At 39.7% G+C, this 12044-nt stretch overlaps 1 long non-coding RNA gene across 1 annotated transcript; it reads left to right on the forward strand.

The window, feature by feature from the left end:
* The first annotated feature begins 5664 nt into the window (after positions 1–5664).
* On the forward strand, positions 5665–6909 carry LOC121241464. The gene is made up of 3 exons (XR_005935722.1): positions 5665–5828; positions 5896–6144; positions 6602–6909. It is a non-coding gene; the product is annotated as an uncharacterized LOC121241464 (long non-coding RNA).
* Positions 6910–12044: the final 5135 nt, after the last annotated feature.

Genomic DNA, 12044 nt, shown 5'->3' on the forward strand with positions numbered 1-12044 from the left:
CATTTTAACAACGCACCAGAATGCGAAAGATTCCATAAATAAAATGAAGTTAAATAAATACTGAAAATCCAAAATAGAGTATACGAAAGAACTTATTTAAAAAAAATACGAAAGTCTCATGTGCTTATCAGAATAATTTATTTAAACCTTAAACCATAAAAATAATCATAGCATGATCTGTCTAGGCCTCTGCCTCGCCTCCTGGGGTCAAGTCCTATTCTGCAGTCTCATCTTCATAAATGTCATCATCTAGCTTGGTTTAAAAACATAAAAATATACAAAAAATTGAGTTGAATACTCATTAGGCAACACATCATACAGTAAACATAATAAACATAAGGTTTCTTGAAAAACATGCATACTCATAAATACATGCATAAATAACATGAACATGAACATGAACTTATCTTTCATAGGCCGATACCTACTGTAGACCCTCGTGAGTTAGGGAATTTAAGTAGATTCCGATTCCGCCCAAGGCCGCGGGTTGTAGAGTCCATACATAAGGAAGACATACTAGATGCACTACCAACATGTACGACCTGACAATGCAATATGCCCATAATATAGGTACCGTCTTCATATCATAACATAGGCCATTGCATAACTTATCATTCATACTTCATCATAATCATACTTGCTTACTTGTCATATCATAGATTTCAAAAGCAATCGTATGCATAATTGTCATATCATATCATAGATTTCAAATGAAATCGCATTCTATCATAAATGTTGTGATACATATTTCCTCACATAAAACCATGATTTTTCTTAAATATAAACCTTCACATAAACTCATACATGGCTCTTCATGAATTATTTTAATGCATAACTCTCACATAAAATCATGATTTTTCATAAATCTTTTGATGCATAACTCCTTTCATAAAATCATGAGTTTTCATAAATAACTTAATGCTTAATTCTTCACATAAAATCATGAATTTCCATAATTTTATCATGTCTTGGGTTCGTGAAAGGGGGCCTCCAATGGAGGGTGTACATGCAAAATTATAAAAGACAAGCAGTTTACCGTACATACGTGTAAGGGTATGATCATACTACTTACATTACAATGCTAATCCACTATTACCGACGCGTAATCGGTTGCCTATAATAATAAATACGTAATTTGCATAAATTTCTAATTAAACATGTAATTTTATTTAAAATCTAAACTACTAAAATAACTTATATTTCCTAAAATCTTCCTAACACTAAATTATTCTCAACTATAAATCCTAAAATGGCAGGGGTATTGTTTGTAATTTGACCCCACGTACACTTAACATTTGATGTGTAGGGTTCATGCATTTATAGGAATAGGCTTACATGACGAGAGAAAATGACCATGGGCTTTGGCCGTGACCTCCGGGCTTGGTGGGGATGAGTAGCGACTGAAAGTGGGGGGCCGTGGTGGTGCTTCATGGCGGCTCAAGACTGGGCAAGAGAATTTGGCAGCGACAGAGCTCACGGTTGGGTATAGAGCAAGCATGGTACTGGACGTGGAAAACAAACCAATTGTGCACGCGTAAGCCACTGGTGGCAGCCTCCTCTTGCTCCCATGGGGTTCCAGTTTTCATATGGCGGCTTTCGTTGTGCTCTGGGTTTGAGCGAAATTTTATGTGGAGGTTGGACAACTAAGGATGGTTGCGAGCTTACTGATTGGCCATGCTTGGGTGGTGCAAGGAGGTTTGCGCCTCTTTTCGAGTGGATGAAAACTGAGCTACGATGGTGCTACGGTTTCGCGTTGGCTGGCATATGTGGTCTCTTGGTGGTTTGTTGTTGGCTGGTGGTTTCATGGCTTCTGCGGCGTGGTCTTCGTGGGGTTGGGGAGCAAACGTGGTATTGTTAGACAGACGTGAGATGGCTCACAGTGTAGTTTATGGAAGATGGACGTGGGTTGGGCAATTTCTATGTGCAGGTAAGAAATACATGTGTATATATAGAGGTGATGGTAAAACCCTAGAGAAAGGAAAGGGAGAGACGTGCATGTCATGGAGTTTATACAGGAAATTAGTTAAGGATTTTATTATGAAAAGAAATCTAGAATGCTAATAGTGTTTAGAGTCTAACACTCGTGAACTTGAAGTAAAAAAATAATGGAACCTTAACTCTAGGTTCAAATAAATATAATTTATTCGATAAACTCTTTTATAGGCTTTAACTCATTTATTGAGCCTGATAAAATTATCTATAATTTATCAATAATAATATTATAGGATTGGGTTGTTACAGAGATGTACCTCCATGATCACTTGGTGGCAAAACCTCCACCCTCTACCACCTAAAAAAGCCTTCAAAAAGTGACCTTATACCTGCAAAAATCAGCCATGATGATGAGTCAAGACAATGAACAAATCTGCCCAAAGAAACCCACTTTGAACCCGTCAGCCCCACGATTGGTTTTTGTTGGTTTTTCTTTTATTTCTTCTGCACCACGACTTGACTAGCACCCTTGGGTTCAATGTAGCACCTGTAGTGATGAAATCATGACGGTTTAGAGCACTATTTTGTTCTACACAATTGGCACAAAGTGATGGAATGCAATCTGAAAATTCAGCATCTTACACCACCACGCATCTCCTCCAATCACCAAGCCTTTGTGATTAACACTAGGAACATCAAGGTTGATTAATGAAGGATTAAGGTTTTTAGCCTTAATTAAGTGTTGGGATGTACTTGCTCACCAAACAATTGGCATTTATCATTTCATTAATGACCATAGTGTTATTTGTGACAAAAGAGAATTTTATATGCATGCATTCAAGGGATCAGCAGTTGAAATTACACTTAGGTATCAACTAGAGTACATGCCACTGGTTGGGATTATTTGAGCTAGTTCCACTTTGAATTGTACAATTCTAAGAGCGTATATGGTTTTATAATATCAAAATTATGAGGTCCATAAAGTTTGGTTAAATTTTAGGTTTGTTTACAAATAGTGAAAATTTAGGGACTCAGTGGCAATTTTTATAAGTTTAGGGGTATTTTTGTAAATACTCATTTTTTAAGCCCTTGATTATGAACATATTCCATTGTGGTTCAAATCTTAACTTAGTATGAATTTGATTTTAGACGCTATGATTTTTCAAACTCGGGAAGTTTGTAAGTTGACATCTAACTTACACATTAATAAGTTATTTATGATTGATTGATAAATTTTTCATTCATGTTTTAATTGTCATTTTGAGCATAAAATATCATGTTACATGATATATTGACTGCATACTTATATGACATGTGAAATTTTCACCATTTTAGCATATTGCATCTACAAATGTCATTTCACATGAAAGTTTGCTACATATGCACATGTCAAGACCCCAAAGTCTAGAATGAGAAATTATCCTAGTGGAACTCTTTTGTCCACTTTAGAGTGTTTAAAAATGGAGTGCTAACCCCTGGGTTGACGAAGAACAATCAATGGGCTTCGAATGAGTTCATTTTAATGAATGCCGGAGCAAAATCAAATGTTATGACCCCTAAGGTTGGTGGGTGTATATGTTATGATGTTAGGTTATGTTACCAATGCATTGAGAACGAGTCTGTAGACAACGTAGCTTCAACGTGAGTTGTAATACGGTCACCGCCAAGTACTCATAGTGCATATGGGGAACTGTGACGATACCACATGTTATGATGTTACGATAAAATATGAATTGTTAATAATGATGAAATGTTATGATGAAATTACCTTTTTTTTACAGTTGAAGTAAAAAGTTCTCTGTACGAAAATATGTGTCTCTGTTTTCCTGAAAATGTTAAGGAATTTGGATTAGAGACACACACTGATTTGTTTGCATTTCATATTTATCATTCTTCATGCATAATCTATCTTTGTGCATGTTGGTTGTTTAAGTTACTGAGATTTCAAGTAAATATCACCCTTTGTGCACCCATATTCGGAATGATAGAAGTTGTGTCCGGACTTGAGGAGGACGAACTGGATCGAGCGGTGGATCCAATTGATTGAGGTGGAGCCAGACCTCGGGAAAAGACTAGACCTTATCCTGACGTTTATAGCCCTAGTCCTTCATACTCTAGAACGCATGGAATGATTGATTTAGCCTTGGAGACTTTTATGTTTAGCTATACTAAGTCTATGGTACGACTTGGTTTTGAACCTAAGATGGTCAAAAATGCATTGAGATGTTTTTAGTTATTCTGGCATAAGTTATTTTTTCACCCTTAATCTGCTGCGAATATTGCATTTTGCTAGTTGCATTTATAGGATGCATTGCATAGTAACTGTCATGTATGAGAGTGTGTAACCTTGTGTTACATGTCCCGATACTCTAAGTTTTCGTTCCATTCCAAGCGAGCGAAGGTTGGGGGCGTCACAACACATCACAACATGCCTCCTAGGGTGTCAGAGACAGCTGCAATCAGGTTTGACTGGTCTACTGAGCGGCAGGCAAGTGGCAGGGACACCCGACCTTGTATAGGATGACACACCCACTATCCCCATCACGAGGACCAGCTCAGCCATGTATAAAATACCCCCCACCCATGTCTAGGGAAGGGTTTCACACTCTTGAATACTTCTACTCTCATCTTCCTTAATTGATCATTTCTTTCTTCCTCTCTTACACTGAAACTGACTTGAGCATTAGAGGTATGACGGCCCCCGAACCCCCCATTCTTCATCTTAATAGGAACCAAGGCCGAGCCCAACAACGTGGAGTCTCTCAGGCCACGAAACACAACATCAACACATTCCAGTTTCTCTCATAAGATAGCCATTTCATTCCTTTTAAGCTTCCCAACCCCCTTTAGATGGGGTTGAAAGCCTAGACCTCCAACCGAGAAAGGTGAAGCAGTAACACTTGATCATCAACATTATATTGCTTGCTTCTTCATTTTCAAGGATTTAAAGAACCAATACTACTCTACATGCACTCCCCAGAGCCATTAAAGAAATGAAAATTTGAAGATTGAGGTGGATGGACAAAGACGCAGATAAGGCAATGAAGTATGAAGTACGGTTTTAGACAAAAAAAAAAAAAAAAGATGAGAATGCAGGGCAACCCATATTTTTGACCTCTCAAATCAAATAATGGAAATCTAAATTAAGGAACAGTTGCAAATGATATACCTTTTCTATGTTCTCTCTTACAGCATATTTGCATGCTCGCTGGCATATCTCTGAAATGTCAGCCCCACTGAAGCCTTGAGTATACTTGGCCAGTGCTCTCAAATTGACTTCTTTTGATACAGGCGATTTTCTCAAGCATGCTTTTAAAATCTCAAGGCGTGACTCCTCATCATGAAGAGGAATATAAATTAACTGATCAAGACGACCTGGCCTCAGAAGTGCAGGGTCAATTATGCCAGGACTGTTGGTGGCTCCAATTATGAACACAGTTTTTTTTTTTTTTTTTTTTGCAGACATGCCATCCATTTCAGTGAGGAGTTGGTTCAAAACCCGATCAGCAGCACCTGCATCCCCGACGCTGCTTCTTCTCTACAACAGGGATTGAAATATTAAATATGAACTAAGACTAACAAATAAAATCAGTCCGGCTAATATGAAAAGACAATTCCTAACAACATTTTTTTTACAGGAACAATTCCTAACAACATCAGAGTTTCATACTTCTTTCTTACCCTAAAAAATTAAAAACCCTAATTCACTCAGGCACATCAGTACTGCAGCACAGCAATTCCGAGAGGTTTAGGGTCTGTAACGTCGTCCAAAACTGCATGTAAGACTTTCTTGAATTCTTCCATCAATTGCTTCTGTTTTCGTTAATTATGTTGATTTTGTTGGCTGAAATAGCTTGATTTTGTTGAAGATTTATGGGTTTGGCTTTGCTTGTTTGGTTCGGTGATTTGGGTTCCTGTAAGGAGATGCCGCTTTCAATTTTTCTTTAATGCCTTACTTGTTAGCACCAATACCTTTCACACAGTCTTTTTCCTTCAGGTCTTGATTTGATTTGCACTTTGTTTATTTCCCCCAACTTGGAAGAAAAAAAAAGGACTATGGGACGAAACAACTGTTATCTAACAAACATGGGTATTGTGTATATCATGGACTATGGGACTGTTCTGTTATTGACCAAAATGATATGCTTAATCCCCACTTAAAAGGTTATTGACCAAAATGATTTGACCAAATTACAGGAATAAGAACTACTAGTAATAAACTATTACACTGCAATTATTAATTAAGATAAATTAAGAAACCATAAATCTTTTTATAGGTAAAATAAAAAAAACATCACTCCATAAAAAAATAAATTGAAATATATTCAATAAGAAAACTCATCTATACTGATAAATTCCATAAGGCAACCATCATAAATAAGCAGAGGATCAATCAACACAACATTCAGAAAAAAGAACCAGGTAACGAACTGAGGCCTCCAAGAAAAATATTAAAAAAAAAATGAAATTACTGAGATCTGAGGTTATCGCTAGGACATTTCCGAGAAGTTAAAAAAAGAGATCCATTCCAACATTAAAACCAATTGCTTCTATTGGGATTCAGATAGTACAAACTTTGCTTTACAGAAATATTATCTAATACTTAGAACCTAATCCAGTACATTTTCTTCAGCTTTTAGAACAAGTACTTTTCCAAAGCGTAACCAAGTTTCTTTGCCATATAATGAACCATAAAATGCCAGAGTTTAAAATTTTAAATATGCTCAAGAGATCAGAGAACCAAAAGAAAGAATGCATGCAACCTTTCATTTACTGTATTGTCTGTGACTCAATACCAAACTTAAATGTTTTTCTCCAATAACCCCTCCTTTTACTGTGTATATCTGGCCTTTATTGGTACTTTGTTAACGGAGTGACTGTAGTATCAAAAATACTGATGGTCTGCTCTTTATCCAGGAAAAAGGAAAAAGTTAAAAAGAAAGCTAAATACTTTTAAAGTTTCATGGCTGAGAAAATCCATGACAGTAAGTTGTGAATATCTATTAAATCATCCTGGTGGTTCTGTCCAGATTTTTAGAGTTTTACGTGGTGGGGCTTGCTGTTTCCTGTTTGTTTGGCACTCATTAAAGTGAAATGTTAATTTCTCTTACACACACGTCTTTGTCATGGCCAAAACTTTCAAGCTGTCAAAAGGTATATGCAGTTTAGGTATATACGATGATAGGCCACGACGTTCGGGGAGGGGCCTAAAACCAAATCCCAAGTATATGGGAGGAGGTTAAACGTGCAAAGGCATGGACGTAGTGCATGGAAAGGCATGGACGTAGTGCATAGACCGAATCATAGCTGTTGAAGTCACATGCGTGCATGGACTGAGTCGTAGCTTGAAGTCAGTTTCTATTTTCTGCTGCATTTATCTTTCTGTTGTTGCATTTTATCTTTCTGTTGTTGCATTTCTATTTCCGTTAGAACGTGGAGTTGTGTAGGCGTCAGTCACTAGTAGTGGCTGTAGGTGTTTCCTCTGTTTTCGGCAATTCTGTTTTCACTTTGTAATTTCAGTTTTGTGAACATGGACTGCTATTTAAGCAGTCGTGGGTCATCAATAAGAACAGAGAAAAATTATTCCAGCAAATAATTGTGGTCATCCTCACCCGAAGAGGACATATACTTGAGTTTTATCATCTACAATTATAAGGGACCTATCATTGGCATCACAGCCAGGTTCTTATGGGCACTAACAAGGAACGAATCGAACACTTAGAGTCCGGACTTGGTACAGTTCAAGAAGGACTTCAGCGGATGGAGGAAGCTCTCACTGGACTCTCAAATGTTTTGCTCACCAATTCAGAATCCTCAAATCATGGCCATCACCACCGAGACAACCAAGAGGGAGGTAGACCGATCGTTTCGTCAAAATCAGCCAAGCTAGAATTTCCACACTTCTCTGGAGAAGACCCGACAGAGTGGTTCAACCGAGTGGAACAATTTTTCGAATACCAGGGCACTGCAGAAAACCAAAAGGTTTTCATGGCTGCTTATCATCTAGAAGGGGAAGCCAACCAGTGGTGGCAGTGGCTTCGAAGAACGTTACAAGAAGATGGACGAGCGATTCCATGGGAACAATTCGAAGAGGAATTATGGGCTTGCTTTGGACCATCAGAATGTGAAGACTTTGATGAAGCACTCTCAAGGATCAGACAGCTAGGAACGTTGAGAGATTATCAACGTGAATTTGAGAAGCTGGGCAACAGGGTGCGTGGATGGACGCAGAAGGCGTTGGTGGGAACATTCATGGGGGGCTTGAAGGCAGAAATTTCTGATGGGATCCGGATGTTCAAACCGCAATCCCTCAAGGAGGCTATTAATCTAGCACGAATGAGAGATGAGCAGCTCACAAGACAGCGGCGGTTCATGCGACCACCACCAACAAGAGTTCCACTAGCTCTCCCACAAACCAATCGGGTAGCTCCCGTTACCTCGTCAACTCCATTCAGGCGTTTATCATGGGACGAGATGCAGAAGAGAAGAGTGCAAGGTCTCTGTTTTAACTGCAATGAATGATTTACAACTGGGCATAAATGCCAAAAACCCCAGCTATTACTCTTGGAGGGCTACGCGGACGCGGGTAATGTGATTTGTGAGGACATCACTGATCAACATACGGTGGAAATTGACCAAGGGGAGACACGGAAGAAGTACAAGAACCAGAACTGGAACCTGAAATCACGCTCCACGCATTGACGGGATGGACCGCCCCAAGAACAATGCGTATAACTGCAACTATGGGCTCCCGCGAAGTAATGGTGCTGATCGACAGTGGATCCAAGCATAACTTCATCAGTGATCGCTTGGCAAACTCACTGCATCTACCAGTGGTGCCAACAGAACCGTTCATCGTTCGAGTTGCTAATGGCGAACAACTAACATGTCAAGAACGATTCGATGAGGTATTGGTGAATTTACAAGGCACTGAGTTTTACCTCACCCTTTTCTCTCTACCTTTATCAGGTCTTGATCTAGTGTTGGGCATTCAATGGTTGGAAATGTTGGGTTCCGTGGTATGTAATTGGAAGAAATTAACCATGGACTTCAACTGGAATAAGCAAGCCCGAAGATTGCAAGGATTGGACGAACAAGCTGTTCAAGAGGCTACATTAAAAGAAATGTCAAAAGAATGCCGAATGGGCCATACGTTGTTTGCACTATGCATTCCGTCGACCACGAAGAATAACTTACAAGGTGAATTTTCTGAAGTCAAGCATCAAGACTTGCAACGGGTTATACAGGAATATGAGGATGTGTTCCAAGACCCCTCGTGTGTACCACTTATGCGCGAAGTAGATCATTGCATTACACTCAAAGAGGGCACCGAACCGATTAACGTGCGCCCCTACAGATATGCCCATTTTCAGAAGGAAGAAATCGAAAGGCAGGTCCAAGAGATGCTGGATTCCGGGCATATTCGTGCTAGCACCAGTCCATTTTCTTCGCCGGTACTACTCGTAAAGAAAAAGGATGGAAGTTGGCGATTTTGCACGGATTACCGCGCACTCAATAAGGTCACTATCAAGGATCGATAGTGGAAGACATGCTGGATGAATTATATGGCGCATCATATTTTACAAAGTTGGATCTCCGAGCCGGCTATCACCAAGTAAGAGTAAATCCTCCTGATATTGCTAAGACTGCTTTTCGTACTCATAATGGCCATTACGAATATCTCGTAATGCCTTTTGGCCTTTGTAATGCACCCTCGACATTTCAGGCCATCATGAATTCTATATTTCGACCTCACCTTCGAAAGTTCATTTTGGTTTTCTTTGACGATATTCTCATCTATAGTTCGACGTGGGATAAGCATGTGGCACAAACTTTGGAGATTTTGAGACAGCATAAATTTTTTGCAAAAATAAGCAAATGTGCCTTTGGATAGCAAGAATTGGAAAATCTGGGGCATATCATTACGCCTCAAGGAGTGAAGGTGGATGACAAAAAAATTGCAGCCATGCTCGCATGGCCAAGGCCTACTAATATTTCTGAATTGCGTGGTTTTTTAGGCTTGACAGGATATTACAGAAAGTTCGTTCAAAATTATGGCATTATCGCTCGACCCCTCACCAATCTACTCAAAAAAGGGAAGTTTGGATGGCATGAAGAAGCCGAAACAGCTTCTCGACTCTTAAGCAAGCAATTACCACTACCCCAACTTTGGCTATGCCTACTTTCAATGATTTTTTTACCATTGAAACCAACGCATCAGGCGAAGGAATTTGCGCAATCTTAACTCAACTAGGCAAGCCCATTGCCTTTATGAGCCGAGCACTGGGAGTCACAAAAAAATCATGGTCAACCTACGCCAAAGAAATGCTTGCCATTATAGAAGGCGACCTTATTTACTGGGAAAGAAATTTTTTATCCAAATTGACCAACGCAGCTTGAAGTATTTCCTGGATCAACGTGTAGCAACTCCGGAGCAGCAAAAATGGGTAGCCAAATTAATGGGCTACGACTATGAAATTATTTACCGTCCGGGACGTTAGAACTCAGTTGCAGATGCTCTGTCACGCAAGCCAAATAGCCCAGTAATTAATCATCTACACGTAGCAACGGTAACTTTGTGGGATGAGATTAAAGAGGCTTACGAAGGTGATCGCTATATTCAATCTATTAATCAGATGACCAAGACTCAAACCGAAGGACCCTATACACAACGTCAAGGACTTTTGTTCTTTAAAGGAAGGGTAGTCATTCCATCGTGCGAGTCATTACGCACTAAGCTATTGCATGAGGCACACAATACCAAGATTGGAGGGCACTCAGGCGTCTTACGTACATGCAAACGGCTATCCCAACAATTTTATTGGCCGAAAATGCACTAGTCCGTCCAAGAGTATGTCAAACACTGTGAGGTATGCCAGCAAATGAAATCTGAAACACTTCCCCCTGCTGGGCTCCTGCAACCTTTGCCCATCCCATGTCAAGTCTGGGATGATATTTCTCTTGACTTCATTCAAGGTTTACCAACTTCCCACGGCAAGGATACAATCTTAGTAGTAGTTGACAGGTTAAGTAAATCTGCACATTTCTTAACTCTCACTCATCCATTTACTGCTAAGAGCGTGGCTGAAAAATTTGTTGAAGGAGTTATTAAATTGCATGGTCTCCCTAAATCGATTGTTAGCGATCGAGATCCCATCTTTATTAGTCGATTTTGGCAAGAATTTTTTCATATGTCTGGTACTCAGTTGAAACTCAGCTCCGCCTATCATCCGCAAACCGATGGCCAGACGGAAGTGGTGAACAGATGTGTCGAACAATATTTGCGCTGCTTCGTTCATCAATGGCCACGCAAGTGGACCACCTACATTCCGTGGGCTGAACTATGGTATAATACAACATATCATGCGTCTACTGGAATGACTCCGTTCCAAGCTTTATATGGTCGATTGCCTCCTCTGTTTCAAAAGGTATATGCAGTTTAGGTATATACGATGATAGGCCACGACGTTTGGGGAGGGGCCTAAAACCAAATCCCAAGTATATGGGAGGAGGTTAAACGTGCAAAGGCATGGACGTAGTGCATGGAAAGGCATGGACGTAGTGCATGGACCGAGTCATAGCTGTTGAAGTCACATGCGTGCATGGACTGAGTCATAGCTTGAAGTCAGTTTCTATTTTCTGCTGCATTTATCTTTCTGTTGTTGCATTTTATCTTTCTGTTGTTGCATTTCTATTTCCATTAGAACGTGGAGTGTGTAGGCGTCAGTCACTAGTAGTGGCTCTAGGTGTTTCCTCTATTTTCGGCAATTCTGTTTTCACTTTGTAATTTCAGTTTTGTGAACATGGACTGCTATTTAAGCAGCCGTGGGTCATCAATAAGAACAGAGAAAAATTATTCCAGCAAATAATTGTGGTACATCCTCAACCGAAGAGGACATATACTTGAGTTTTATCATCTACAATTATAAGGGACCTATCATGCGACAGTGCACATCACTTCGAGTCCGAGCCATATGTTTTAATTGACTGAATAATGCCACCATTCTGGTCTATAGGCTCATAGGGCATGGATTTTGGTTGGTTGTTTGAACCAGGCTACAAAAAATTAAGGGTTGATTGCAATTGGAAGGAAGGAGGTTTTTTTCCCTTTT

This window comes from Juglans microcarpa x Juglans regia, chromosome 7S, assembly GCF_004785595.1.
Source record: "Juglans microcarpa x Juglans regia isolate MS1-56 chromosome 7S, Jm3101_v1.0, whole genome shotgun sequence".
Classification (NCBI taxonomy): domain Eukaryota; kingdom Viridiplantae; phylum Streptophyta; class Magnoliopsida; order Fagales; family Juglandaceae; genus Juglans; species Juglans microcarpa x Juglans regia.